Source organism: Sapajus apella, unplaced genomic scaffold (assembly GCF_009761245.1).
Source record: "Sapajus apella isolate SASKATOON/1434 unplaced genomic scaffold, GSC_monkey_1.0 scaffold146, whole genome shotgun sequence".
NCBI lineage: Eukaryota > Metazoa > Chordata > Mammalia > Primates > Cebidae > Sapajus > Sapajus apella.
In genome coordinates, this window is record NW_022437086.1 from 446,528 (window position 1) to 471,030 (window position 24,503).

The 24,503-nt window shown below is 36.5% G+C and overlaps 1 protein-coding gene and 1 pseudogene across 4 annotated transcripts in view; one reads left to right on the forward strand and one right to left on the reverse strand.

The window, feature by feature from the left end:
- LOC116540901 (zinc finger protein 680) overlaps positions 1-24,503 on the forward strand; it is a 68,442-nt gene extending 43,939 nt beyond the window's left edge. For 2 of the 4 annotated variants that reach the window (XM_032264709.1, XM_032264712.1), the window contains one exon: positions 19,043-19,635. The gene's annotated coding sequence lies outside the window, so the exon portion shown is untranslated. Of the gene's footprint in view, positions 1-1,453; positions 1,481-19,042; positions 19,636-24,429 lie in introns of those variants that run through there. The other 2 variants (XM_032264711.1, XM_032264710.1) reach the window with 2 other exon arrangements.
- LOC116540903 lies at positions 18,668-19,613 on the reverse strand (annotated as a pseudogene).

The following is a 24,503-nucleotide window of genomic DNA, read 5'->3' on the forward strand; positions in this document are numbered from 1 at the left end:
CGCCACCATGCCCAGCTAATTTTTTGTATTTTTAGTAGAGACGGGGTTTCACCATGTTGACCAGGATGGTCTCGATCTCTTGACCTCGTGATCCACCCGCCTCGGCCTCCCAAAGTGCTGGGATTACAGGCTTGAGCCACCGCGCCCGGCGTAAGTAAGATAATTTATACTAGAGAAAACTTTATAAGTGTAAAGAATGTGACAAAACTAATACATCTTATTGCACAGGAAAGCATTTTTGCTTGAGAAAGATTATACAAATAGAATGTGAAAAAGCCATTGATACCTGTTCACATCTTACTCCAGCATCAGAGAGTTCATATTTAATAAAAGCATTATAAATACAATTACTGTCAACAGATCTTTCAGAAAATGTAACCCTTTAAAGTGAAGAAGCATGTTATTCTGAAGACAAACATAACAAATATTAGGAGCATAGGAGGTTTGTAGGACCTTTACTTGTATCACAAATCTTACTATATACACATTTTGTACTAGAGGAAAACCCTGAAGCAGTTGCTCAAACTTTGTTCAACATCAGGAAATTTAATGAATTTGGAAAAACGTTTTATTTCAAAGACTGCAGCTTAGAAAACATCAGTTTATATTGAAATGTGTTTTTGCAGATGCAGCAAGTATGAAAAATATTTAACCCAAAATTGAGTCTATGTAAAATATCTGAGAATTCACAGTAGAAATAACTAAGGCACTGACACTTTAGACATTACACTAAAAGAGAGTGTTGAGTATTTAAAAAATCTATAAGTTGCTAGATTATTTGTAAATAATTTTAAAAGGAGCAGAAGATTCTTTGGAGAGTTATACTCAAAGTATACTTTTTCTTGAAAAAATTACAGCTAATTTGAAAAGTAAATGATGAAATTCAACTCTTATCTTCATTTATTCACATGTGAAAGCATGTGATAAATTGTTGCTTTGTCAAATACATGAGAGATTCTCTTTTATTAGATGGGCATTATTATTTTTTTCTGTGGAAAAATATGGGCATTAAAATGTAAGATTTATGATGAAAAAGTGGAGAGACTTTTGTCAGTTTACTTAGTGATGCATGAGATAGGTAGGTGTTCAGAGTAATACTCTATATCATAGTGAAGAAAAGCTTTTTTAATTTTACTTAAATGTAATTAAATTACTAGTGAATCATTCAACTAATTGTACTTTTATGCTATAAATGCAAAAGTTTTTAGATTATGTGTAAACTTAATTTTGTAATTAAACATTTCTTTAACATGTTAAGGCTATTGTGCATTCAATGAAGTGTTATGCCATTAACTTTAACCTATTTCACTTTACTCAAGAAGGGAGGTAAAAGATAGTAACAATATGTTATTTAGTCATGAGATAATAATCTTTCTGTGCCTGACTTATTTCAACTAATATTTTGTCCTCCAAGTTAATTGATGTGATTGAAAATAATAAAATTTTATTTTAGACTCCACATAGCAAAAGCAAGAGTAAGCAAAAAAGAAATCTAGAGGCGTCACATTACCTGACTTCAGACTATACTATAAAGCTATAATCACCAGCACCATGGTGCTGGTATACAAATAGTCACATAGACTATAAACATGTGTGTGCAAGTATCATTTTTCACATAATGCCTTTTTTCCCTCTGGATAGATACCTAATAGTGGGATTGCTAGATCAAATGGTAGCTCTTTTATTTCTTTAAAAAATCTCCACACTTTTTTTTCCAGAGTGGTTGTGCTAGTTTACATTCACACCAGAAGTGTAAAATTTTTCCCTTTTCACTACATCCCCACCAACATCTCTTCTTTCATTTTTATTTTTTAATTATGGCCATTCTTGCAGGAGTGAGATGGTATGATGATATTGTGGTTTTAATTTGCATTACTTTGATAACTAGGGATTTTGAGCATGTTTCCATATGCTTCTTGGCCATTTGTGTCTTTTGAGAATTGTCTATTCATGTCCTTAGCCTACTTTTCAGTGAGATTGTTTTTATTTCTTGCTGATTTGTATGAGTTTTTTGTAGATTCTGGATCTTAGTCCTTTAACAGATGTATAGATTGTGAAGGTTTTATCTCACTCTGTGGTTTGTCTGTTAACTTTGCTGATTATTTTTTTGCTCTGCAGAAGCTTTTTAGTTTAAGCCCCATCTATTTATATTTGTTTTTGTTGCATTTGCTTTTGGGTTCTTCTTCATGAAGTCTTTGCCTAAGCAAATGTCTAGAAAAGTTTTTCTATCTTCTAGAATTTTTACTGTTTCAGGTCTTAGATTTATGTCTTATATCTATCTTGAGTTTATTTTTGTATAAGTTGTGAGATGAGTTTCCAGTTTCATTCTCCTATATATGGCTTGCAAATATCCCTCCATTATTTGATCAATAGGGTTTCCTTTCCCCACTTTATGTTTTTGTTCACTTTGTTAGAAATCTGTTGACTCTAAGTATTTGGGTTTATTTCTGGGTTCTCTGTTCGGTTCCATTGGTCTATGTGTCTATTTTTGTACCAGTATCATGCTGTTTTTGTGACTATGGCTTTATAGTATAGTTGAATATAAACTTTAGGATTGTTTTTTCTTGTTCTGTGAAGAATGGTGTTGGTATGTTGATGGGAATTACATTGAATTTCTAGATTGCTTTTGACTTTATAGTCGTTTTCACAGTATTGATTCTACCAATCCGTGAGCATGGGATGTGTTTCCATTTGTTTGTGTCATCTATAATTTCTTTTAGCAGTGTTTTGTAGTTTTCTGTGTACAGGTCTTTCATGTCATTGATTCGGTGTATATTATTTAATTTTTTTTCCAGCTATTGTAAAAGTAAGTTGCATTCATTATTTAATTCCCAGCTTAGTCACTGTTGCTTTATAACAGAGCTACTGATTTGTGTACGTAAATTTTATATCCAGAAACTTTTCTGAATTCACTTGTCAGTTCTGGGAGGTTATTGGAAGAGTCTTTGTGGTTCTTTAGGTATACAATTATATCATCAAAAAATAGTGACAGCTTAACTTCCTCTTTGCCAATTTGGATGCCCTTTATTTCTTTTTTTTTTTTTTTTTTTTTTAAGACGGAGTTTCACTCTTGTTACCCAGGCTGGAGTGCAATGGCGCGATCTCGGCTCACCGCAACCTCCGCCTCCTGGGTTCAGGCAATTCTCCTGCCTCAGCCTCCTGAGTAGCTGGGACTACAGGCACGCGCCACCATGCCCAGCTAATTTTTTGTATTTTTAGTAGAGACGGGGTTTCACCATGTTGACCAGGATGGTCTCGATCTCTTGACCTCGTGATCCACCCGCCTCGGCCTCCCAAAGTGCTGGGATTACAGGCGTGAGCCACCGCGCCTGGCCGGATGCCCTTTATTTCTTTCTCTTGTTTGATTGCTCTGGATAGGACTTCCAATACTATGTTGAATAAAAGTGGTGAACGTACACATCCTACTCTTGTTCCTGTTCTCAGAGAGAATGCTTTCAGCTTTTCCCTGTTTAGTGTTTTGTAAGCTGTGTGTTTGTCATAGGTGGCTTTTATTACATTGAGTTATATTCCTTATGTGTAGATTTTGCTGAGGGTTTTAATTATAAAGGAATGCTGGATTTTGTCAAATGGTTTTTCTGTGTTTGAGATGATCATTGTTTATAATACTGTTTTTGTGATGTTTCACATTTATTGACTTGTGTATGTTAAATCATCTCTCCCATCCCTGATGTAAAACCCACTTGATCATGGCTGATTACCTTTTTGATATGTTGTTGGATTCATTTAGCTAGTATTTTGTTAAGGATTTTAGCATTTATGTTCATCAGGGATATCAGTCTGTAGTTTTCTTTTTTGGGTATGCAGTTTTCTGGTTTTGGTATTAGGGTAATGCCAGCTTCATAGAATGAATTATGGATGTTTCCCTCTTACCCTGGCTTATGGAATAGTGTCAATAGGATTGGTACCAATTCTTCTTGGAATGTCATGTAGAATTCTCCTGTGAATCTGTCTGGTCCTGGACTTTTTTTGTTGGTAATTTTTTGAATTACTATTTCAATCTCACTGCTTGTTATTCGTTTGTTCAGGGTTTCTGATTTTTCCTGGTTTAAGCCAGGAGGGTTGTATATTTGCAAGAATTAATTCATCTCCTCTAAATTTTTGTGTTTAAGTGTATAAAGGTGTTCATAGTAGCCTTGAATGATTTTTGTATTTCTGTGGTGTCAGTTGTAATATCTCCTGTTTTGTTTATAATTTAAGCTTATTTTGGTATTCTCTCTTTTTTTCTTAGTGAATCATGCTAATGGTCCATCAGTTTTATTTATCTTTTCAAAAACCAGGTTTATGTTTCATTTATCTTTTTTGAATTTTTCAGTCTTATTTAGTTCTGCTCTGATCTTATTTTCTTTCTTCTGCTGGGTTTGGGTTTGGTTTGTTCTTGTTTGTCTAGTTCCTTAAGGTGTGACCTTAGTCTATTTATGCTCTTTTAGACCTTTTTATGTAGACATTTAAAGCTGTGGACTTTCCTCTTAGCACTGCCTTTGCCGTATCCCAGAGGTTTTGATAGGTTTTGTCATTATTTCGTTTTATTAAAATTTTTAAATATTTTTATCTTGATTTTATTGTGGACCCAATGATCATTCAGAAGCAGGTTATTTAATTTCCATGTATTTGAATGGTTTTAAAGGTTTTTGTTGTTGTTAATTTTCAGTATTATTCCACTGTGGTTGGAGAAAGTACTTGGTATCATTTCAATTTTATTAAATTTATTGAGACTTGTTTTGTGGCCTATTGTATGTTCTGTCTTGGAGAAAGTTTCATGTCCTGATTAATAAAATGTATAGTCTGTGGTTTTTGGCTAGAATGTTCTGTAAATAGCTGTTAAGTTTATTTGCTCCAAGGTATAGTTTAAATCTATTTTTTCTTTATTGACCTTCTGGGTTTTTTTTTTTTTTCCCCTATTCTGCCAAATACTTCTGAGGAATGATCTTCTGTCTTGATGACCTATCTAGTACTGTCAGTGGATTATTGAAGTCCCTCACTATTATTGTGCTTTTATCTATTTCATTTCTTAGGTCTAATAGTTATTGTTTTATAAATTTGGGAGCTTATAAAGCCCCTTTTTCCACTTTTACAGTTTGGGCACTCAGAATTTTTGGGCTGTCTACCAGGTCCTGCAGGAGCAATTTGCTTCCTTCAAATGGTCTGTGAATTCTGCCTTTCCTGGAATATTCCTACAGTAGTTCTGTTGTAGTTTTAGCAGTGCACGATGATGTAACAGAGTTTTTTGTTTGTTTGTTTGAGAGAACACCGAGTTTTTTGTTTTATTTTTATGAAAATTAAAAAGTACAAACAAAGGTGAGGTTGGAATGAAAGTTTAATAAGCAACAGAAGAAAGCTTTTTGCTCGCAGAGAGCAGTTTCTGAGTAGGAATACCCTCTATGAGGCTGGGGTTTAGGCTTATTATGGACTAATAGGAAGAAATGTGATTAGTTTGTGGGCTGTTTTGTAGAACATGTGACTTAGGTTGGCCTGGGACTAAAGAAAGCTTGGCCCGAGATCTTGGCCCAGGACCTATTAGAAGCTGAAGTGAAAGCTTGGCCTAGGATCATGGCCTAGGACCAATTAGGGGCTGAAGTGGTGACATATAGGAGCTGATTTATGGTTTAAATAAAAATGAGTGCCCACTGGAGCCTACTGTGTTTATGTCCACAAAAGGAGAAGAAACTTTCTGGGAGCACTCTGATTATATAAAGGATAAAGGCATTTTATGCTAGGCCTTGTTTTTTAATTGAGTGAGCTAGAGGTTTGTGCAAGTTTTTATTTAAATGGATTGGAGGTTCTTTTATTTGTGTAGCTGTCAGCATGTTTTTAGGCACAATACTTTGTGCTAGTTTTTTTCATTGGTGTCCACAGCTTTAATTTTTTTCCAGGCTGCTTTTAACATTATGTGGGGATGAGGCAATGACCCATGGGCTGGGGGCTTTTCAGGAACCCTTCCCTTGCAATTTACCTAAGGCAAACGAACTTCTTTTAGTCCCCACTCAGGAGTGGAGACCTGTTTTTGTGGAGATTAGGTGTTGGATTTTTTTTTTTTTTAACTACTTTTTGCTGGAAAGGGGAGTTGTGTATTACATGGGAACAGTACCTAGGATTTGAGGTGGGGGAATGCTAGTTTAAGGGTTTTTGAAAGAGGTGCACATTTATATATATATATGTGTGTGTGTGTGTGTGTGTGTGTGTGTGTGTGTGTGTGTGTGGTGTGCTTTTTATTTTTTTTTTCATTAGTGTTTTAAGCTTGATAGCATTTAGGTGAAAAGAAGCAATTTGGGTTAGTAGAGAGTATGTATTATATTGAGAGAAGGTGAGTAAGGATAGGTTAAAAATTTTGAGATTGCTGACATCCCTGATAATTGATGGCTATATTTATGCTTTCTAAGATTTGGGTGCATGAGGCTTGGCTTTTGTTAGCTTTTTTGATTTTACTATTTAAAAAAAAAACTTTGGGTTATGGGCACCTTACTTGTTTTTATTACTTAGCAGGATTTGCAGTATTATCGTATAGAACTAGGATATTTACGTAGATTTTTACATTGCCATTTTTTGATTGTTTTGTTTTCTTTGAGCCACAGCTAAAGATTGCTGGTTGGCTAACTAAACACTTAGTTTAGTTAGTTTCAGATATAGGCAAAAATTTAAAATTAATGTCACTAGAAGTTAATGATAGATGTATGATAAGTTTTAAGATATAATTTTTTTAGTTTTCATTTTTGTTAAAAATTTTATAATAGGAATGAGTTGTTTGTAAAACAGACTTTAGTTTTATATTTGGCTTGATGATTTGCATAAAGTAAAATAAAAATAATTACCTTTACATAGGCTTTTTGATTGGCTTTGATAGAACTTTGTTTTATGAGGAATTTTACGTAGGACTTCTTAAAGCCAAACCTAGCCATGGGTTTGTACCCTTAAATATTTGTGAGTTGGGTAATTTCTTTTAAGGTTTTAGAAGCATGGGGTATTTAACTCTGTTGGAAAGTGACATTTTTTACTTAACATAGTTTAGAAATCCTGTACAGAGAATGCATAGATAAGGTATGCGGCTAGTTGTTTTTAAGATGATTTTTTATTAGCTTTTATTGGTAAGTTAAGCTTGATTTTTTTTTTTTTAAGAGAAATACACTCTTTTATTTAAATCTTTGGTCAAATAACAAGTTTTTTTATTGTCTTTTGTTGCAAAAGGAAATGGATTTTTGTTTCACTGATGCCAGCAACTATATTGTAAGTCAAGAATAATGATAACCAGTTTGGAGATTTTAGAGGAACTAGGCTGAAAGAAACAAATGCATTTTAAATTTTATTTACAGGAGTATATCTTGCTTGTTAAAAGGCTTTAAGAATTTTTTTTTTTACTTTGAAAAGCAAAACAAAGATTAGCAATGTTTTAAGCAAAAGTTAAAAGCATTGCTTTTGTTTTTTATTAGTTTAGTTTATTTTGTTAACTTCTGTTTTTCTTGATAGTTATAAACATCTAAGCTAATTGAGTTTTTTTTGTTTGTTTGTTTGTTATGACAAACCTGCATTTGAGAGCATTTGTTAAGATTTTACAGCTGATAATAAACCATTTTTTGAAGAAAATTAAGATAACAATTGTTTGTAAATGATAAAATGTTTAGGGTGGTTACAGTTAGAAGCACAATTGACAAAGAAATTTGGTTATTTTTGTGGCTTATAACCTTAATTGTGATTGATAGTGCATTTTAGACATTAGAATCTTGGACATTTCATATGGTTTTGGAACGTGTTAATGTTACATACTAAAATATAACTTGAGGAAGATTAGATATTATTTTGGCAATTTTATGTACCTAAACTTGTTAAATCATTTTGATTACCTCAGTTTTGGATTCCCCAGGAGCCCTTTGCAGCACTCAAGAGCTAGGCATTAGAAAAGACAACTTTTAAACTGAAATTTGGTTTGGGGAAATTTGTTGAAGATGTTGGAGATTTAAAATACTTGACATTATGAAATAAAATTTTAGATTACCATGAGTTATTTGTTTTGCTAAAATGATGACTTAAAATTTTAAAAAGCAAAACCTTTTGTTAGCCCTTGTTATTACATAAAATTTTGATTGGCCAGCTGTGATGGCTCATGCCTGTAATACTAGCACTTTGGGAGGTGGAGGTGGGTGGATCAGGAGGTCAGGAGATCAAGACCATCCTAGCCAACATGGTGAAACCCTGTCTCTACTAAAAATACAAAAATTAGCCAGGTGTGGTGGCAGGAACCTGTAGTCTCAGCTACTCAGGAGGCTGAGGCAGGAGTATCGTTTGAACCCGGATGGCAGAGGTTGCAGTGAGCTGAGATTGTGCCACTGCACTTTAGCCTGGGTGACAGAGCAAGCCTCCATCGCAAGAAAAAAAAAAAGATTTTCACCCATTGTGAAGCAGGCAAGTTCAACAGTTTTTAATGGCCAAAGGAGCAGTTCACAACCTTAAAACATTTAGGAAATTTAGTATTTGACCAGAATAATTTAGATTGCCTATTTACATTTTGAAAACATTTGCATTTTACTAATAATTTTTAAGGCTGATTTTATTTTTTAAACTTCCATAAACTGAAGGGTACTACAGGCTTTATTAAAAAGTTTTTTATTTAAGCACTTACTTGTTTTTAATTAATTAGAGCTTTTTTCTTTAATAGACATTACACACATAACACATGTATAACTACACAGAAAAACAAAAAAAGATTTAGTAGTTATAAGATTTTTTATTTGCCAATTTTTAACTGGATTATTGGGTAAGACCCTTTAGGAGCAAGGCTAGAAATACAGTTTTTATTTACAGGGCTGGGAATACAGTTTTTAGGGGTTTTATGACAAAAACCAATCTTAAAAAATGAGATTTGTGGTGCTTTTGTTTTTAAGAAGTTTTAGGTCACCAGAAGTTATTTTAGGGCATTTTGTGAATGCACCAAGAGTGGCAAGGCACAGTGGAGAAAAGTAATTTAGTTGACTGACAAAAAACTTTTTTTAGAAAAGATGTGTGAAGAGAAAAACATAAAAGACTTTTTAAATGTTTACGGCTTGAATATTTATTTTTAAGCTGAGTGCTTTTTAAGAATTTTTTTATTAGAACTTTACAGAGAATATAAATAGTGATTGATATCATTTTTTTCCTAGTTTGCACAACTCTACCTGTTTACAATTATGTTTAAGTTTTTTAGGGTTTTTTTTTTTTTTTTTTTGGAAGAGAGTGTCTGGGTTTAGGCAAAAACAGGTGTTTTGTTTTGTTTTACTGGACTGAAGTTTTTTTTTTTTTTTTTAGCAGCAAAGCTTGATATTTGAGGTGGTGATTGTTAACCAGAGACAAATATTTTTTAGAGGACAACAGTTTTGCTATACTGTGTGAGGTGTAAATAGTTATTTTCCATGGTTAACCCGCTAGCTGTTGAGATGAACCTTGAGCCTTAGCCCAAACTTTTAGGGCTATTTTCTTTTTTCTTTTGATACATAGAAATTAAATACTTTCCCTGTGGGAAGACTGAGGGCTGATGCCTTAATTTGCTTTAGCTGGTTAAAGGCTTCTGTGTTTTTGGTTTTTAAGTTAGGAAGTGAGTTTTAGCTGCTTAAGTTTTTGTTGGTTTGTTTTTATGAGGTGGTATTAAGGATGAGCTATTTACTTACTGTACCCAGGTATTTATAATTTATAAAAACCTGTAATACCCCCAAATTCTTTTAGCTATTTGAGGGTTTTCAGAAAGAGGAAAGAAGGAAATAGGCTTATTATTATTATCATTGTTATTTTTCTTAATGCTTTAGTTTTTTTTGTTTTGTTTTGTTTTGACAATACTAGACTTGGGTACCCTACTGAAGTTTGACAAAGCTGAGCTTTAGATTTGGATATTTTATATTTTTTACCTGATAGAAAATTAAAAGAGCCTTAGTATCTTTTTGAGAGACGCTCTCAGCCGGGGCACAGAGGAGAATGTTATTTACATACTGCAAAGTTTCAAATTGAGGGTTAGCAAAATTAGATTTTTGGAAAGGGCCTGTTTTTGCATTTTCTTTTTCTTTCTTTTTTTTTTTTTTTTTAATGTAAGGGGCTGCCTGAGTAATAAACCTTATTTATTTATTTATTATTGAATTGGGAGACGGGAAAGTGTTTCACTAAAGCTTTTGTGGGGCTTTCTAAAAAGGTCAGAGGATTATTTGGTTTCTGATTTAACAAGGACAGTTTAGAGTTATTAAGAGATTTAGTTTGGGTTTTTTTGCAAGCTTTTTAAAATGCACATTAGAAAGTTTTTTTAATTACTAATTTGTGGGATTACCAGGACTTTAATTAGGGTTTTTAAGGGGCATTGTTTTATTTTAATTGGGAATGGGGATCTTTTTCTACCCTTTTCCTTTGGTTTTTGTTGTTGTTGTTGTTGTTTGGCTAATAAGAGACATGCTCTTTTATATTTGAATATTTTTGATTCCTGTAAAACTGCTTTTTTTTTGGGGGGGGGGCAAACAGTTTGGCTTAAAAGTAGCATAATATTAACTTACATAATATTAAATATGGGTTAGATTTTGGAAAATCTTTATATATTTATTAAGGTTATTAGAGAACTTGCTTAGATTCCTGTTTAAGTTTTTGCAGTGAGAAGTTAACTTGAACGGTAGTAGCACCAGGCTAGGCATGGTGGCTGTACGGTAATCTCAGCACTTTGGGAGGCTGAGGTAGGCAGATCATCTGAGGTCGGGAGTTCAAGACCAGCCTGATCAACATGGAGAAACCCCATCTCTACTAAAAATACAAAATTAGCCTGGTGTGGTGGCACATGTCTGTAATCCCAGCTACTCAGGAGCCTGAGGCAGAAGAATCGCTTGAACCCAGGAAGTGGAGGTTGCAGTAAGCTGAGATTCTGCCATTGCACTCCAGCCTGGGCAATAAGGGCAAAACTCTGTCTCAAAAAAAATAATAATAATGTGATGTAAATAGTGGAATACTATTCAGCCTCAAGAAAGGGTAAATCCCATTATTTGAAACAAGATAGGTAAATTTAGAAGACACTATGCTAGATGAAATAAGCCAGACACAGAAAGACAAACACTGCATAATGTCATTTATATGTAGAATTTAATAAAGTTTAACTCGAACAAGCAGAAAGTGGAGTAATGGTTACCAGAGGCTGGGGAAAGATAGAAGTAGGGAATTTGTTCATCAAAGGGTACAAAGTTTGAAATAAATAGGTTTCCAGATCTATTGCACAGCAGAGTGACTATAGTAAACAACAATATATTATATATTTGAAAGTGAGAGAAAATTATTTTACCCCTGGCTAATTTTTTATATTTTTGGTAGAAACAGGGTTTCTCTATGTTGGTCAGGCTGGCCTTGAACTCCCAACCTCAAGTAATCCTCCTGCCTCGGCCTCTTAAAGTGCTCAGCCTATACTACCTTTTTAAAAGAATTAATATAAATGTGTATTTGTCTATTAATTGAAAAAGTCATACCTAATTATTTGCTTTTACAATTGAAATACCTTGACATAATAAATTTATTAATAATTGACATTTTCTGCTAATTACGGGATTCTACTATATTGTTATACATGATTGAACACCTTAATATGATTATGTCTAGAATGTATGGAGAATTCTGTAGATAGTTTCTCTTAGATTAACATGAGAAAAGTAACAAAACATTTGAAGTGGAATAAAATTAAAACCATAGTTTTTAAATGGCTTGGCATAATCTCCATGCTTTTTGAAATGGCCTGATTACTAACAGGGAGCATCATTATGTTCTTGACTTTTTAAAATCTAAAATTCTGGCTAAAGGATTGGAAAGGAGTATTATTTAGGTGGCTCCTTTGGGTTTCCAAGGCAATGCAAGAATTTTGGTAGTTAGGCAGAAAAATGCATACTGTATAGCACATTGCTCTTCTCTGATTTGCCTTAACACTGAAAGATTGAAGATTACAAATCTAGTCTCCCAATTTAGAGTAAATTGACAAAATATTTTTTTTCAGCCAAGGAAATAATTGTTGGCCTGTTATATGTCTTCTTGTTGGCCTCATATATATCTTTTGAAAAGTGTCTGTTCATATACTTTGCCCACTTTTGGATGGGTTTGTTTGTATTTGTCTTGTAAATGTGGTTTAGTTCTTTGTAGATTCTGAATATTAGCCGTTTGTCAGATGAGTAGATTGTAAAAAATTCTTTCCCATTCTGTCAGTTGCCTCTTCACTCTAATGATGGTTTCTTTTGCTGTACAGAAGCTCTGGAGTTTGATTAGGTCCCATTTGTCTATTTTGGCTTTTGTTGCCAATGCTTCTGGTGTTTTAGTAATGAAGTCCTTGCCTATGCCTATGTCCTGAATGGTTTTGCCTAGGTTTTCTTCTAGGGTTTTTATGGTGTTAGGTTTTTGTTTAGGCCTTTCATCCATCTGGAGTTAATTTTAGTGTAAGGTGTCAGGAAGGGGTCCAGTTTCTGCTTTCTGCACACTGCTAGCCAGCTTTCCAAACACCATTTATTAAACAGGGAATCCTTTCCCCATTGCTTGTTTTTGTCAGGTTTGTCAAAGATCAGATGGTTGTAGATGTGTGGCATTGCCTCTAAGGCCTCTGTTCTGTTCCATTAGTCTATATCTCTGTCTTGGTACCAATACCATGCTGTTTTGATTACTGTAGCCTTGTAATATAGTTTGAAATCAGGTAGTGTGATGTCTTCGGCTTTGTTTTTTTTGCTTAGGATTGTCTTGGCTGTGGGGGCTCTCTTTTGGTTCCATATGAAGTTTAAGGTGTTTTTTTCCAGTTCTGTGAAGAAGGTCATTGGTAGCTTGATGGGGATAGCATTGAATCTATAACTTACTTTGGGCAGTATGGCCATTTTCATGCTATTGAGTCTTTCTAACCATGAGCATGGAATGTTTCTCCATCTGTTTGTGTTCTCTCTTATTTCATTGAGCAGTGGTTTGTAGTTCTCCTTGAAGAGGTCCTTTATATCCTTTGTTAGTTGTATTCCTTGGTATTTTATTCTCTTTGTAGCAATTGTGAATGGGAGTTGACTCATGATTTGGCTCTCTGTTAGTCTGTTATTGTTGAATAGAAATACATGGGATTTCTGCACATTATTTTGTATCCTGAGACTTTGCTGAAGTTGCTTATCAGTTTAAGGAGATTTGGGGCTGAGATGATGGGGTCTTCTAAATATGCAATCATGTCTTCTGCAAAAACAGACAATTTGACTTCTCCTTTCCTAATTGAATACTTTTTATTTTTTTTTCTTGCCTAATTGCTCTGGCTGGAACTTCCAATACTATATTGAATAGGCGTGATGATAGAGGGTATCTTTGTCTAGTGCCGTATTTCAAAGGGAATGCTTCCAGCTTTTGTCCATTCGGTATGACATTGGCTGTAGGTTTGTCATAAATAGCTTTTATTATTTTGAGATATGTTCCTTCGATACCTAGTTTATTGAGAGTTTTTAGCATAAAGGGCTATTGAATTTTGTCAAAGGCCTTCTCTGCATCTATTGAGATAATCATGTGGTTTTTGTCTTTGGTTCTGTTTATGTGCGGTTGGGGGGGGGATTATATTAATGGACTTGACTATGCCGAACCAGTCTTGCATCCCCGGGATGAAGCCTACTTGATCATGATGAATGAGCTTTTTGATGTGCTTTTGCAATCGGTTTGCCAGTATTTTATTGAAGATTTTTGCATCTATGTTCGTCATGGATATTGACCTGAAGTTTTCTTGTTTTTGTTGAGTCTCTGCCTGGTTTTGGTATCAGGATGATGTTGGTCTCATAAAATGATTTGGGAAGGATTCTTTTTGTATTGTTTGGAATAGTTTCAGAAGGAATGGTACCAGCTCCTCTTTGTACATCTGTTAGAATTTGGCTGTGAACCCGTCTGGACCTGAACTTTTTTTGGTTGATAGGCTATTAATTGCTGCCTCAACTTCAGCCCTTGTTATTGGTCTGTTCAAGGTTTCAACTTCTTCCTGGTTTAGGCTTGGGACAGTGCAAGTGTCCAGGAATTTATCCATTTCTTCCGGGTTTACTGGTTTGTGTGCATGGAGTTGTTTGTAGTCATCTCTGATGGTAGTTTGTATTTCTTTGGAATCGGTGATGATATCCCCTTTATCGTTTTTTTATTGCATGTATTTGATTGTTTACCCTTTTCTTTTTTATTAATCTGGCTAGTGGTCTATTTTGTTGATCTTTTCAAAAAACCAGCTCCTGGATTGATTGATTTTTGAAGGTTTTTTTGTGTCTCTATCTCCTTCAGTTCTGCTCTGATCTTAGTTATTTCTTGTCTTCTGCTAGCTTTTGAGTTTTCTTGATCTTGCTCCTTTAGCACTTTCAATTTTGATGTTAGGGTTTTGAATCTTTCCTTGCTTCTCTAGTGGGCATTTATTGTTATACATTTCCCTCTAGACACTGCTTTCAATGTGCCCCAGAGATTCTGGTACATGTTTCTTCGTTCTCATTGGTTTCAAAGAACATCTTTATTTCTGCCTTGATTTCATTGTTTATCCAATTGACATTCAGGAGCAGGTTGTTCACTTTCCATGAAGTTGTGAGGTTCTGAGTTAGTTTCTTAATTCTGAGTTCTAATTTAATTGCCCTGTGGTCTAAGAGACTTTATTATTATTTCCATTCTTTTGCATTTTCTGAGGAGTGATTTACTTCTGATTATGTGGTCAATTTTAGAGTAGGTGCAACTCAGTGCTAAGAAGAATGCATATTCTTTGGATTTGGGGTGGAGATTTCTGTAGATGTCTATTAGATTTGCTTGGTCCAGGTCTGAGTTCAAGTCCTGGATATCCTTGTTAATATTGACAAGAATGTATATTCTTTGCATTTGGGGTGCAGAGTTCTGTAAATGTCTATTAGTTTTGCTTGGTCCAGGTCTGAGTTCAAGCCCTGGATATCCTTGTTAATTTTCTGTCTTGTTGACTGTCTAATATTGACAGTGGAGTGCTAAAGTCTCCCACTATTATTGTGTGAGAGTCTAAGTCTCTTTGTAGGTCATTAAGAACTTGCTTTATGTATCTGAGTGCTCCTATATTGGGTACACATATATTTAGGATTGTTAGCTGTTCTTGATGCATTGATCCTTTTACCATTATGTAATGCCCCTCTTTGTCTCTTTTGATCTTTGTTGGTTTAAAGTCCATTTTATCAGAGACTAGGATTACAACTCCTGCTTATTTTTTGCTCTCCATTTGCTTCATAAACCTTCCTCCCTCCCTTTATTTTGAGCCTATGTGTATCCTTGCACACAAGATGAGTTTCCTGAATACAGCACACCGCTGGGTCTTGACTTTTTATCCAATTTGCCAGTCTGTGTCTTTTGACTGGGGCATTTAGCCCATTTACATTTAGGGATAATATTGTTATGTGTGAATTTGATCCTGCCATTTTTATGCTAGCTGGATGTTTTGCCCATTAGTTGATGCATTTTCTTCATTGTGTCAATGGTCTTTACCATTTGGTATATTTTTGGAGTGGCTGGTACTGGTTGTTCCTTTCCTTGTTCAGCGCTTCTTTCAGGAGCTCTTGTAAGGCAGGCCTGGTGGCAATGAAATCTCTCAGCAATTGTTTGTGCATAAAGGATTTTATTTCTCCTTCGCTTATTAAGCTTAGTTTGGCTGGATATGAAATTCTGGGTTGAAAGTTCTTTTCTTTAAGGATATTGACTATTGGCCCCTACTGTCTTCTGGCTTGTAGGGTTTCTGCCGAGAGATCTGCTGTGAGTCTGATAGGCTTCCCTTTGTGGGTAAACCGATCTTTCTCTCTGGCTGCCCTTAGCATTTTTTCCGTCATTTCAACCCTGGTGAATCTGACAATTATGTGCCTTGTGGTTGTTCTTCTTGAGGAATATCTTTGTGGTGTTCTCTGTATTTCCTGGACTTTAATATTGGTCTGCTTTGTTAGGTTGAGGAAGTCCTCCTGGATAATATCCTGAAGAGTGTTTTCCAGCTTGGATTCATTCTCTCCATCGCTTTCAGGTACACCTATCAAACACAGATTCGGCCTTTTCACATAATCCCATATTTCTTGGTGGCTTTGTTGATTTCTTTTCACTCTTTCTTCTCTATTCTTGCTCTCTCATTTTATTTCATTGAGTTGATCTTCAGTCTCTGATATCCTTTCTTTTGCTTGGTCGATTCGGCTTTTGAGACTTATGTATGCTTCATGAAGTTCCTATGCTGTGTTTTTTAGCTCCATCAAGTCGTTTATGTTCTTCTCTAAGCTGTTTATTCTAGTTAGCATCTCATCTAACCTTTTTTCTAGGTTCTTAGTTTCTTTGCATTGGGTTAGCACATGTTCTTTTTTAGCTCTGAGATGTTTGTTAATACCCATCTTCTGAAGCCTGGTTCTGTCAATTCATCAGATTCATTCTCAATCCATCTTTGATTCCTAGCTGGTGAGGAGCTGTGATCCCTTGAAGGAGGAGAGGTGTTCTGGTTTTTGGTGTTTTCATCCTTTTTCTGCTGGTTTCTTCCCGTCTTAGTGGCTTTATCTACCTGTGATCTTTGTAGCTGGTGACTTTTGGATGGGGTCTCTGAGTGGACATCCTTTTTGTTGATGTTGAAGCTATTTCTTTCTGTTTCTTAATTTTCCTTTTAACAGGCCCCTCTGCTGCAGGACTACTGGAGTTCCACTCCAGACCCTGCTTGCCTAGAGATTACCCACAGAACAGTAAGGGTTGCTGCCAGTTTCTTCTTCTGTTATCTTTGTCCCAGAAGGATACCCACCAGATGTCGGCCTGAGCTCTCCTTTATGAGGTGTTTCTTTAGGTATATGGGCTTCGGGGAGCTGCTTGAGGAGACAGTCTTTCCCTTATAGGAGCTTGAGTGCTGAGCTGTGAGCTCCGTTGTTCTGTTTAGAGCTGCTGGGCAGGTACCTTTAAGTCTGCTGCAGCGGAACTCATAACAACCTCTTTTCCCATGTGCTCTGACCTAGGAAGGTTGGCTTTATAGTTCCTGACGTGCTGCTGCCTTTTTTCAGAGATGCCCTGCCCCTCATGGAGTAGTCTAGTCAGTCTGCCAATAGAGGTGTTGCTGAGCTGCCGCAGGCTCTGCCCAGCTGCTGTGTTAACTGCCTCGGTATTGGCAGACTGCCTTGGTAGTCGTGGATGCCCTTCCCCCTACTGAGCTGGACCATCCTGGGTCCAGCTGCAGTTGCTGTGAAACTCTCAATCCAGAGCATCTCAGATTGCTTGTTTTGTGGGGGTGGTCCCCCATTGAGCCAGATCGCTTGGCTCCCTGTCTCAGCCCCCTACCTGTTAGTTGAATGGGCAGCTTTGTCTCCCAGGCATTCCAGGTGCCAGTTGAAACAGCCACCCAGATTTGTGCGAGTATCTGTGTGCCTACCCATGGCACCAGCCATGCTGAAAACTCGTGGTGCTTTTCGGTCGGGAATTTCCTGGTCAGTGGGCAGTGAAAACTTATTTGGAAATGTGGTGAACACTCACCCTCTGCATTGTTCTTGCTAGGAACTGCACTCTGGATCTGTTCCCATTCAGCCATCTTGGATCACCCCAGATTAAGTCCTGTTAACCAGACAAAAGACTCAAAAGACAATGGTGATGTGAGCAAAAAATATATTATTCTACTAAAGCATCTGAAATTTCAGTGTACATCATGCATTGCTTTAACAGATATTTCTTCAGTTTTGATTCTTCAGGATATGATTCTATTCCCTGGTGAATCAAAACTGAGAGGAAAATGACTTATTTGTTAAGGTAAGAGATGTAGGGAAGTCTTACTACTTTTTTTTCCTCCAAATTCCTGGCTTAATAAGGGCTTGTTTATTTTGAGAACAATAGATCCCAAACATCAGTATGTTCACAAAAATAACCCACAGTATCAATGTTAAAAAATAAACTATAACACTATTTTTCTAGAGGATGCATTTATCATGCTACCTCTCATTCACAAAAATAAATTGTTATATTTGTGTTGAACTGCCCACAAAGCACACTTACATGGGGGTGTAGCACACATATTTCTCACTCAAAGCTACTTCTAGGAGCTACTCGACTAAATGGGATTGCCTTTGCAGTTAGGGAAGCAACTACTGAAATTATGCATCATGAAAAAAACTATACATTCTGCATAGCGAGATAATTTTGGAAACAGTTGATAAAAACCATACATCCGGCTGGGAATGGTGGCTTATACCTGTAATCGCCGCACTTTGGGCAACCGAGGTGGGCAGATCACGAGGTCAGGAGTTGAAGACCAGTCTGGCCAACATGGTGAAAAACCAACACTACTTAAAAAAAAAAAAAAAAAGCGGTGCGTGGTAGTGCACACATAGCTACTCCATAGGCTGAGGCAGGAGAATTGCTTAACCTGGGAGGTGGAGGTTGCAGTGAGCCAAGATTGCACCACTGCACTCCTGCCTGGTCAACAGAACAAGACAGCATCTCGGGGGGAAAAATCCTTTTTATTGTTAAGTCATATAGAGGTATCAAAATTAAAAGCAAAAATTGCAGGGCAAAACAAACCACTAGGAGTGTCAAAGGAGGTGAAAATGGGACCTAGACAATATAAATTAATGAGCATGGGAAGGACAAGGATGGGTAAGACAGTGAGCATGTGCTGAAGATACTAGGGGAGAAGGTATGGTAAAAAATTTGATCTTACAGAAGCACCTAGGTAAACAAATATTGCGATAAGATCTCTAAGCCCACTATGTGCCTACGAATCATTTTTGCCATTGGCACTGTCTCTGTCATCCTCTCCTTCCTCAGCCTCTTTTTCATCATCTTTGATCAACTCTAGCTGGTCATCTCCCCATCTGCATTATTTTCATCATCCAGTAGGTCCCCATCCTCATCAGAAATCATCTGCACCCCCTTCAGACTCCATCTTCACATTAATCTCATTTTTCTTCAAGGAGCTCCTGCTCTGCTCCTCTTCTGACTTACCATTCTTCATCTCTACTGCTTGTTGGCTCTGTTCCTTTTAAATTTTTTTCCAGGTTTTCCAAAAGTGAATCTGCTTTTTGTATTATCTGGATCAGTTCCTTCTTAATGGCTTAAAGGTTATCTCCTTTCAACTTTCCAGACTTGGAAGATCCCCGCTGTCCACTCTTAGAATTGAAGCCACTTTTTCCCCTTCGTGAGGTGTTTACTGATACACGCTGATGTTTCAAGGGTACTAAAGCCCAAGAAATAGGAGGAGGAGGAGGAGGAAAACGTACATCCTTTCAAAATACTCCCATTGAAAGTCATAGTCCAAGTCAAAAGAGAAGCTGAGTAGAAGCGAAGGAGAGGGGTGTTGTTACTGATCAGTACATCTCCGCTGCAGATCATTTCATACTGCTTTTCCTCCCTTCAATTTTGGCTCTGCAGGCAGGTTAATAGGTAAAACCTGGCCAGTGGTTATTCTGCCCTACTCTCTTCTACAGCAGCCAGGGCATTTTTCTCATTCACATATTGAACAATGGCAAAGTCCTTATGAACAGAGCAACCCACAGTTTTGCCGTACTCAAAAAGATTGGCTCCACATCCAACTTCTTGACCACAAGGATGTTGAGATTTCCAGTGAACACATGGAAGTTCATGGAGTGAGGATCTGTCTTGTTGGTAACATTGCTGGCCATTGTGTTTGTTAATAAGGTTTCTCACAAAGCCAAAAACAGGAGGAAGGAGGGAGAAGCGATTCAATTCTGAGTCTTCTACTCCTGGGTTCTGTGTGGAGAAGCCGGCTGCTGCTCCAGGTCCATAACGCAGCCACAACTGCTCAGTCTTCCTCCCTTCACAAAATCAGACCCATTACTTCTGACCAACATTTCATCCACTCCCAACCCCAGGCAATCATCATTCTGCTCTATGCTTCTATGAGTTTAAATCTTTTTACACTCTACATAGAAATGATATTATGAGAGTTTTTTTCTGTGCCAGCTTATTTTACTTAGCGTCGTGTCCTCCAGGTTCGTCAATGTTGTTGCAAATAACAAGAGTTTTAAAAAAAAGGCTGAGTGGCTGGGCAAGGTGACTCATGCCTGTAATCCAAGCACTTTGGGAGGCTAAGGTAGGCAGATCACCTGAGGTCGGGAGTTTAAGACCAGCCGAGCCAACATGGTAAAACCCTGTCTCTACTAAAAATTCAAAAAACTTCGACGGGCGCCGTGGTGGACGCCTGTAATCCCAGCCACTGTTTTACTGGGGCCCACTCTATGAGGGTGACGTTTAGCAGTTACTCAGGAGACTTTCCTCCCACCTCCCTCAGTGCCAGAGCTGTGCTGTTTTTTTGTTTGTTTTTGTTTTTTGTTTTGAGACAGTCTCACTCTGTCACCCAAGCTGGAGTGCAGTGTTGCAGTCTCAGCTCACTGCAACTTCTGCCTCCTGGGTTCAAGCGATTCTCCTGCCTTAGCCACCTGGGTACCTGGAACTACAGGCACGTGGCTTGGCTAATTTTTGTATTTTTAGTAGACATGAGGTTTCACTATGCTGGCCAGGCTGGTCTTGAACTCCTGACCTTGTGACCCGCCCACCCCGGTCTCCCAAAGTGCTGGGAATACAGGAATGAGCCAGTGCACTTGCCTCAAGCTGTCTTATCTGTGTTTAACTGTCTGCCCTTTCTGGCTGCTTGTAGTTAGAAGTGATTTCTGGCTTGGTACAGTGGCTCATGCCTGTAATCACAGCACTTTGGGAGGCTGAGGTGGGCAGATCACGAGGTCAGGAGTCAAGACCAGTCTGCCCAACATAGTGAAACCCCATTTCAACTAAAAAAAATAATAATAATAATTAGCCAGATATGGTGGTGTGCGCCTGAGGCAGGAGAGTCACGTGAACCCGGCAAGTGGAGGTTGCAGTAAGCCAAGATCACACCATTGCACTGAAGCCCAGGCAACAGTGTGAAACTCCATCTCAAAAAAAAAAAAAAAAAAAAAAAGAGGTGATTTCCTTGAAATACATGAGGCTAAAAAGGGAGCTGGAATTTCAAGTGGTGATGTGGTGGTGTTTGTCTGAGATGATGATGCTCCTGCTCTATCACTTGGAGCTTCAATCTTTATTATTAATAAAAAATGCTATTTCCTCCAGGGCTGTTTTGATTCATATGGTAGCTATAAACATTTTCACTGAAAGTCTTGTCTGAATATATTAAATATTTAAAAATAATAAAATTCATATTTCAAAGATACTTTATTATAATTTAGTGGGTATGTTTTGTCATATTTAATGTATGTATTCTTTCCAAAAACATGCCAAAATAAGAATGTTACCATTTTTTCTGAAGTAACAGACTAAGAGTTTCTACGTTGTGACTTTGCTAATTTTTGCATATGGTGTTAACTGCTACCTTTGAATTTAGGTTGGATTTTACATACTTGGTTCTTCGGTGGAAATCAAATATATTAGATATGGACTGTTTGGGGTAATTTGGCTTAATTTCTACTTTTTTTCTGTTTACTAAATCTGGGGATTTAGAGATGACAAGGATTCAAATAAGGTTGGTTTGGAATCCAGGAACAGAAAATCCCAGAAAAAAACTGAAGGATACAGCTACTGGATAGTGCCTTTCAGTAAGATTTATATACAAAACAGAGTTTATTGCAAGTTTGTTGAATTTTGAAACTAATTGCCTACAACATATTAGGCATTTGTCTTAGTTTGTCTATGGCATCCCTAGCTAAAGGAAGCTGACATTACTGAAAAGAATATTGCTACTGTAATAAAATTTAGAACAAATATTTATGTGCTAGTAAACATTTGCCTTAATCCTTAAATTCATGTCGTTCTGGCTCAATCCTTTTGGCACAACTGCTTATAATTCCAGAGACTTTCACAAATGTCAACCCATGGCAGTTTCAGCTTTTTATGTTTATTTCTAGTAGACTTTACAGTTGACATCATTATATTGGGATCACCCATGCAATTCCTGAGTCTTAGAGCTGACTATCCTACCCCATTCTTCTTATTTCACATACTCTGTTGTTGGGTTTCTCTCACTCCATAGTTGAGCCTTAATGAGGGCTCAGTTTGGAGAAACCAGAGGAATGGGTTGCCATATATATTGAGTTCAGAATCAGGATACTTTTCAGGATAAAGGCTTTACATTTGCTATTCATAATACAAATCAGTATTTTTAAGATGCAGACATGTTTTAATCAAATTAAATATAGATGATTTTATCAGTATGCCAATATGGTAAAAATAAATGTATCCAGTTCATCAAATGTTCTGCTTTAGACTCTCCCAACACAAAGATTAATATATATGCATTGGATGTTAGTTTTTGAGGTTTGTGTGTGTGTGTGTGTGTGTGTTATTGTTTGTTTTTATTTTTAAGATTTTTCTCCCTACTTTATGCCGATGTTAAGCTATGCAAAGTCTACCAAAAGCTTTATTTTACCACATTTATTTTTATCAAAAGTTCCAACACTTAAATATTGAAAGTGACATTTTGGATTCCCATTTTCCAGGTGATGTAGTTCGCATTTATTAGTACTACCTTTCAGTTTTTCTTTATGTGATGCAAGGTTATAAAATTGCCTTCCAGCTGATTTCTTAGGTAACAGCAGAATCTTTTCTCAGACAGTAGCATAAGAATTCTTGATAGAGGTACTGAACACAACTGGTTAAATGTGGTGAAATCTGGATTTATCTATAAATTCATTACAGGCTGACTCATGGCAACACATGTTATAGTTCAATATTTTTTTCTAAATTCTTATTGAGCCACATCCATCTATATATGTAACACTAAGACTGTGGCAGCTTCTTTATACTATGCCAGAATTCATTTTACCTGGTGGTTTTATTTTAAATGTATTAGCTGGATTACATAACATTTAAATAAGTAATAAAAATTTAATTCAAAGAATGTGGAAAGAAAAGTCATACAGGCACACTGAAAGTGAAATGGAATGTTGCACCTGACACTGATTAACAGGTTGAGTGGATTCAACTAGACTTAAATCCCAGAAATGATATTAAAAGACAGAATTTTAAAATTAAAAACATTTGACAATTTAATAGGTCTATAATATTTTTTTAAGTTTACCCATCATCAATCAATATTAAGTTAAACTAGAAAATTTGGGACACACTATACAAAAGAATAAAATAAAATTAGTCAACTATCCCCAGACTTACTCTGATGAAAATAAGACATCAGCAAATTTGAAAACATCAAATTACTAATTAAAAATATTCATTTTGAACAGATCTTTTAAAATATATTCTAAATAAAACCCAATACTAATAGATTTATAAAATATTTGTGTATGCCTATCACTGTACTTCAAAATTGAGAAATTACTAAACATACTGTTTAAGTAATTCTGATTAAAATATTTGGTGTTTTAATTGAGTTCCAGTATTCATATAGTATGGCAAATTCAGACTTACTGTATTACATGGCAAAATAGTATTTTACTTTTTGTGAAATGCAAAATGGTATTTTACTTTTTTTTTTTTTACTATTGCCATTTTATACAATAAGGCTGAATTTTTGGAGACATTTTTTAAAAAGCCAATCTTTTCTGAAATAAAATGAATACAACAAAAACTAGAGACATAAATATCATATACATCATTTGCTGAATCCTACAGCAATCTGTAAAGTTTGTGTATACCAACGTTGGATTACATAAAACATAAAGTTTCTATTTTACATTATAGTTAGCATACAAAAGTCCAAACTATATCTAGACAGACAAGAATTATGGCTGCCACTTTAAAAAACAAGTGTTTGGCCGGGCATGGTGGCTCATGCCTGTAAGCCCAGAACTTTGGAAGGCCAAGGCAGGTGGATCACTTGAAGTCAAGAGTTGGAGACCAGCTGGCCAACATGCTGAAACCCTGTGTCTACTAAAAATACAAAAATTAGCCAGGAGGGGTTTGGGGCAAGGGCGTTAGAAAAAAAGAAAAAATTAGCTGGGAGTGGTGGCAGGCACCTGTAATCCCAGCTACTAGAAGACTGAGGCAGGAGAATCTCTTGAATCCTGGAGGCGGAGGTTGCAGTAAGCCGAGATCGTGCCACTGCACTCCAGCCAGGGCAACAGAGCGAGACTCCATCTCAAAATAAAATTTAAAAACCAAAAGTTTTAGCACGATAAAGAACTTTAAAATGTAAACTATGACAGTTTAGATTAAAAACGATAAATGACTTTTTATCTGCACCTGTGTTGAGAATCACCTTTCTGTGTTTTGAAGCACACAGGAAATGCTGCAGTGGTGACTTGCTGGGTGGTGACCGGGATGGTATTTACTGTCCTAGGGACGGTGGGATCCAGTGGACCAGAATCGTCAGCACCTATGTTTACTGCTGTCCTTTCTGTCTGTGACGAAGATTCGTTTCTCAGGCTCCTTCGTCAACTCCATTTCTACCGTGGTGTGAAGGGTTTTTTGCTGCTTGAGCATCTGCCTTTGATTTCTGCTAATTTTCTTTGACATTTTATTTTTTGTCCATCTCTGGTGCTGGCTTTGCTGTTCCACTTTGAGGAGTTCCGGCAACTTCACGCTTGGCTGCTCCAACAGTCCGTCCGATTGGCTCAGCCTCCTGGACAGTGTCTCCC